The sequence below is a fragment of the Malaclemys terrapin genome, chromosome 22, assembly GCF_027887155.1.
Source record: "Malaclemys terrapin pileata isolate rMalTer1 chromosome 22, rMalTer1.hap1, whole genome shotgun sequence".
NCBI lineage: Eukaryota > Metazoa > Chordata > Testudines > Emydidae > Malaclemys > Malaclemys terrapin.
In genome coordinates, this window is record NC_071526.1 from 1570144 (window position 1) to 1576412 (window position 6269).

The following is a 6269-nucleotide window of genomic DNA, read 5'->3' on the forward strand; positions in this document are numbered from 1 at the left end:
GTAACCAAATCTGTCCTCAAACCCTGAAGCCCAGACTGCTCATCTAAAGAATCAGAAAGGAGACATTCCTGTTCCAACACCATTGTCTCCCCAACAAGTTGGCCCCACACAGCCACTTGGTTATAGGGCTGCCTCAATTCCTTAACAACTTTTACTTCCTCTGAGACCTTCTCAAAGCTACCCACACTGGATCTTTTAAAAGGCAAGTCAGTGGATCCATCCACAACAGACAATTTTTGGCTGCTAGGAACTGAAACTTCCTTGATTAAATCACTCTCACACCCTTCAGTTGCAGGGAACTGCTTGCACCGATTACCATGAGGATTCCTTTCCCCAGGAGCTTTTCTAAGCAGCAATTCACCCCTCACAGAAATTCTGCCCTTACCCTCTTCACCTAGGGCTTGCTCTAAAGGAACACTTTCCTGAGCAACAACAGACTCTGTCTGGGTCTTACTTGCATTCAGGATCACCTTTGGCCCATCAGGCAGATCTCTACACAATCCCCTTTCAGGCGAACCAGTAGACTTCCTAGATAAAAGGTTAGAAATATTTCCCTTCTCTTTGCCACACACAAGCTTAGGAATTTTTTCCTTTTTGCTACAAGTTGTTAAACTGTCCATAGGTACCACAACCAAATTACCTTTCTGCTCTCCTTGTGCCCTGGCTAGGGTATCACCCTGATCAGACAGGGTTGCTACACCCTTCTCCAACCACACAGCAACAGGCAAAATACAAGCACCAGAATTGTCTGGTCTCTGGGATTTTGCTAAGACACTAACTGGATGCAACCTAGTTACGGTGCCATCCTCCCCAACAGATGCAAACTTAGGACCATTCCCTTCCTGGGCTTTAGTTGAATCCAGAACCAACTCTGAGACAACTAAATTACTCTCAACCATCACAGGCCGAAAGGCACCTTCTGTCTGCTCCACAGACAAAGAAGAGTTGGAGACACATTTTCCTTTACTAGACATACAGTTTGGGATTTCATTTCCCTTGTCCCAGCACACTGGGCTGTTCACAGACAACTGCTTGGAGACTGGGGTAGCTTCCTCCATAGGCAAGTCAATACCCCTGACAGACACAGGCACATTTCCTTCACTGTCACTATTCTTCGCACAGGAAACAGATAAGGTACAGGGACACTCATCTTCCACTCTCCTTGCCTTCCCAAACTGCTGACTAGATAAAGCCATCAGCTCACAAGACTGCCTAGGCTCATCCAAAATCTCCTTGTCCTCCTCTCCCTTCGCTTGATCTAATTCCAGATTTACTTCTGAGACATTAGATAGACATTCAGAAACTTCATTTACAGCCAAACAGCTACTTTCCAAAGACAAACTTTTGGAGAAACCCTCCATAGGCACAACCTTAGGATCAATCCTCTCTTGTGCCTGGTTTGTATTAACTTGACTGACCATAGCTTTAATATCATTTCCAATCATAATATCCTTAGGGATTATGTCTTTTACTCCCACAACCATGGTGCCCTCCAATCCCTTCCATTTCAGGTGGATTTTAGCCAAAGGCACCCTGACAAAATACTTAGATAAGGCTACAACAGTTACATCTTCACCAGGCAAATAATCTTCCTTCCTGACAAGACTTGCTTTAACCAAAGTGATATCTGCTGCGGTGTCCCTCCATGCCATACACCTCACTCCATTCACTTCTGCACTGCTAATAAACTCTGCGTTATTTCCCCCATATTTAGCTTTAATGTGAGTTTTAAGGTCAAATTCTTCAGAGACCACAGAAACAGCATTTGCACACAGGGCACCAATGCTGGGCTCTGTGTGGCTTGCCTGTGAGTTTACAACAAGAGGGTTAGCATTGGCCGTGGCATTTGGGTTTGCTGGTTTTGGGCTGCCCTTCAGTGTCGGGCAGTCTGGTCTCATGTGGCCCAGGATACCACAGTAATAGCATGTAACCTGTTCCATCCTGGGATGTGAGTTCCTACCCTCCGGGCCCCCTTGAACTCCTTTAGAAGAGTCAGGTTTATTTTTAAATCCTTCCCTCCTCTTGAACTGGGGAGAATGGTGATTAGTTTTCCCCGGGGTTTTACACCCTTCTCGAGCCCTGTTTTGGGTATGGGCATCCACAATCTCTGCTGCCCGTAGGACTGACTCAGGGTCCCTGTCACACACAGCTGCTCTCACATGGTCAGGCACAATGTCTAAGAACTGTTCCAAAGTTATTAAATCCAGCAGTTTTTCAAAACTCCCATGAACCTTGGCTCCCACAACCCACCTTTTAACAAAACCCATCAGCTTATGAGCACATTCTACAAAAGTACAATCCTTCGACATTTTAAACTCTCTAAACTTAACTCTGTAAGATTCAGGAGTAACCTTGAACCGCCTTAACACAGAATCCTTAAACCGCTCATAATCTAAGGCTTCTTGTTCCCCCAAGTCATTGAATACCTCCCTGGCTTTTCCAGTCAGTCTGGTCAGCAGGACGGGCATTCGCTGACCCTCAGGGATCTGGTACAGATTGCAGAGGCGTTCAAAGGTAGATAAAAACTCCTCTATATCCTCAGTATCATTGTAAATGGGACACATCCTTTCCCAGTTTTTCCTCATGGCGGGGGGGGAAGTGGAGTACCAGGTGGGGATGACTTTCTCCGCTCTTCCATTACTTGGAGCTGAAGTCTGGCCGTCTCCTGTTCCATCCTGTGAGTCTCCTGCTCAGCAGCGAGCAGCTCTAGACGTCCCTTACGAGCTCTCTCTTCTCTCTCATCAGCCTCCTTCTTTCTTTGATCAGCTTCTTTCTCTCTCTCTCTCTCTTTCTAACTCTGCTATTTTTTGCTTCTCCAGCAATCAAAGCTCTGCTAGCTTCTGTTCATGCTCAAATTGCAGTTTACTTGTCACCCTTTGCATCCTAATTTTTTCTGCATCTTCTGCAGCCTCAGGTAAGGGCTGTGCTCTTGCCCCCTGATCACTGGCTATTAACAGATTTCTCAGTTCTTCCTTTGTAGCTTTCTTTCTAAAGCTTATCCTCTTTTCTGAACACAAATTTTCCAGGGCTTTTTTGTCAAGTCCCTCATATGCTCTTTGCTCAGCCATTGCAGCAGCTCCTTAACCAACAAAACTCTCAATCCCAAAATTCAAATTTGGACAGCGCGGGGTTCTGACCCAAAGCTTAATTGACCTGGTTCTGTGGATCCAAGCACGACTACGCCAATGTGACAATGCGGTTCTGGCGGAACCCAACTGAGAGTGCCAACTCAGGACAAATTGCTAAAACAGGGCAGTTACAGCCCAAGGCTGGGGTTTTTCCACCTCTAAGGCCAACCAAACCAGCCAGACTAAGACTTCGGTCTCATCCCACTGGCTAACCGCAAGTCTCACAAGCAATCTCCTTAGACACTCCAGTTTCCCATTATTACCACCAGTGCCACTCGTTATGGGGACAAATGGTTATGAAAACCAATACCCCAGTAAAAGAAAAAGGTTCTCCTGATCCCAAAGGACCAAGCCCCAGACCCAGGTCAATATACAAATCAGATCTTACCCACAAATCACGCTGCTGCCAATCCTTTAGAATCTAAAATCTAAAGGTTTATTCATAAAAGGAAAAGATAGAGATGAGAGTTAGGATTGGTTAAATGGAATCAATTACATACAGTAATGGCAAAGTTCTTGGTTCAGGCTTGCAGCGGCGATGGAATAAACTGCAGGTTCAAATCAAGTCTCTGGAATACATCCCCAGCCGGGATGGGTCCTCAGTCCTTTGTTCAGAGCTTCAGTTTGTAGCAAAGTTCCTCCAGAGGTAAGAAGCAGGATTGAAGACCAGATGGAGATGAGGCATCAGCCTTATATAGTCTTTTCCAGGTGTAAGAACATCTCTTTGTTCTTACTGTGGAAAATTACAGCAAAATGGAGTCTGGAGTCACATGGGCCAGTCCCTGCATACTTTGCTGAGTTACAAGGCGTATCTGCCTTCTCTCAATGGGTCCATTGTATAGCTGATGGTCCTTAATGGGCCATCAAGCAGGCTAGGCAGAGCTAATCTCAGCTTGTCTGGGATGTCACCCAGAAGCATAGCATAAGTTTGCCATACAGACAGTATAGAGCCAATATTCATAACTTCGACTACAAAACTGATACACACATATAGACAGCATAATCATAACCAGTAAACCATAACCTTGTCCTAGACACCCCATTTGACCCCCTTTATACAAGATTTGGGTGCCACTACAGGACCTTGGTTGCAACAATGATCTATACGGTCCCAGTTTATGTCAATAACATCACAGGGGGTTATACAAACACTGAAACAGGGGGTTATGTAAGCAAGAGGAGACCTATCTTACAGGCAGCATATATAGCGTGCATAGTTTTTGCAGGTTCTTTTTGAGAAGCAGTGTAAGTAAATGGCTGAGACTTTGGTTTGTCATATTAGAGATCTGCATTCTATTCTCAGGTAGGACAGATATTACCTTATGTCTGTAAAATGCTTGCTTCCGTTCTAAGGCACCTCTGGGGCTTTACACAACTGTTTTGAAGCACACAGAATTATTGTAAGTTCTTTGGGGATAGGGAACATCATTGTGCGTGTTTGAACGAAGCATAGAACAGTGGGGTCCTAGTTCAGGACCAAGGCTGTTTGGTGCTACCACAGTGCAATAATACCAGTCAATAGAAAGTGACACTTTAATTTATGGCATTCTGGTGCCCAGCCCAGTGCACCTTCCCTTAATCAAAAAGGTATTTGGATGAGCAACAGCAGGAGACAAGGCCATTTTGTGTGTATCTTGTTGATAGAAAACATTGTTCCATTAGGGAAGACTTGTTCAGGTCTGATGGCCCTGCATTGGTTTGTCATAGCATCTCAGTTACAATCTCTCCCCTAGGTGCCAAACCTCTGCTACAAAGTGGATGCTCTAATCCACAGTAAAGGTTATAATCATAAATGGTGTTCATAAAACAAAGTGGCATTCACAAGTTGATCCAGACTGTCACAGTAGGCTTCTCAGGGAAGCCACAGAAGTTGCAGGTTAGAGCCCATTCCAACTAGGCTTATGCAAGGGTGGAAGTAGTCTAACGCATAGCATGATCTAACGCAGTGGTTCTGAACAGGGGTCTCTGAACCCTTTTGGGGGGGCCCCCATGAACCCTTTTGGGGTGGCCCTGCAGCTAAAACCCAGAGCCTCAGCACTTCCCACGGGGCTGAAGCCCTGATCTCAGGCGCCCCCGTGGGGCTGACACTGGGAGCAGTGGGGATGAATCTCAGAGCCCCAGTGTTCCCCACAGGGCAGAAGCCCTGCACCCACGGGCAGAGTTGGGAGGCAGGGGGGTATTGCCCCTGCCCCAGAAACTACACTGCAAGAGCAGGGCAGTCCTGAGGCAGCTCCACACACACCCCTCCACCTCCTTCTCTCCCTGCCAGGTGGGAAGCCAGAGCCGGGCAGTGCGGGACAGCTACTGCTCTGGCAGTGCCATGGAGCAGGCAGCCGTGGCATTCCCTTGTCTCCTGCTGCTGCAGAGGATTGAAGCTGCTCCTCAGCTCCCAGTCCCCTTTGTTCAGGCAGCCAGTAAGAGCCACTGGGTTGGGGGACCTGGCTCCATGGCTGGCTGAGCCGTTGGGGAAACAGGGACTGCAGGGGAGCCCTCCCAGCACACAGCCCCTAGCTACCCCGCTCCCTGTACCCCAAGCTACCCCCTGCCCACACACAGCCCCTACCTACCCCCCCCCCCGCACCTTCAGCTACCCCCATCCCTGCACACAGCACCTAGCTAGCCCCCTCCCTGCATGCTCTTGCATACATATTACCTCCACACACAGCTCAGCTTTAAGATGCTAAACAAATCTATGAGTCAATTGGAAATAGTCATGCTCTCATTGCAAATATTAATACAGTATTTTCTGGTACTGGAAAGGAGAGTAAAAGGCATTCAACTCCGGCTTATACAGTTTCTATGGGATGTCAATTCTTAATTTGACTACTTCACACATAGAACAGTAAAAATAATAAAGCAACACAGAAAGCAAACAAAACCACAAACACGTGCCAACACTGAAAATATGAAGGGAAGTAAAATATCAAGTGGTTGGTTATGGATATTTTAAATTGGTGTTTAGGACACACGCTGTGCAAGTACAACAGAAACATGCAACGTTAAAGTTTTGGTGACACACACATTGTGAAACCAGCTTAAAAAGTCAGAGTAGGCTCATAACATTTTTACAAGCTCTTTAAGTAAACAGAGCACATTGACACATGGCTTTGGAGTTTGCAGACAGATCCCTGCTTCAAAGAG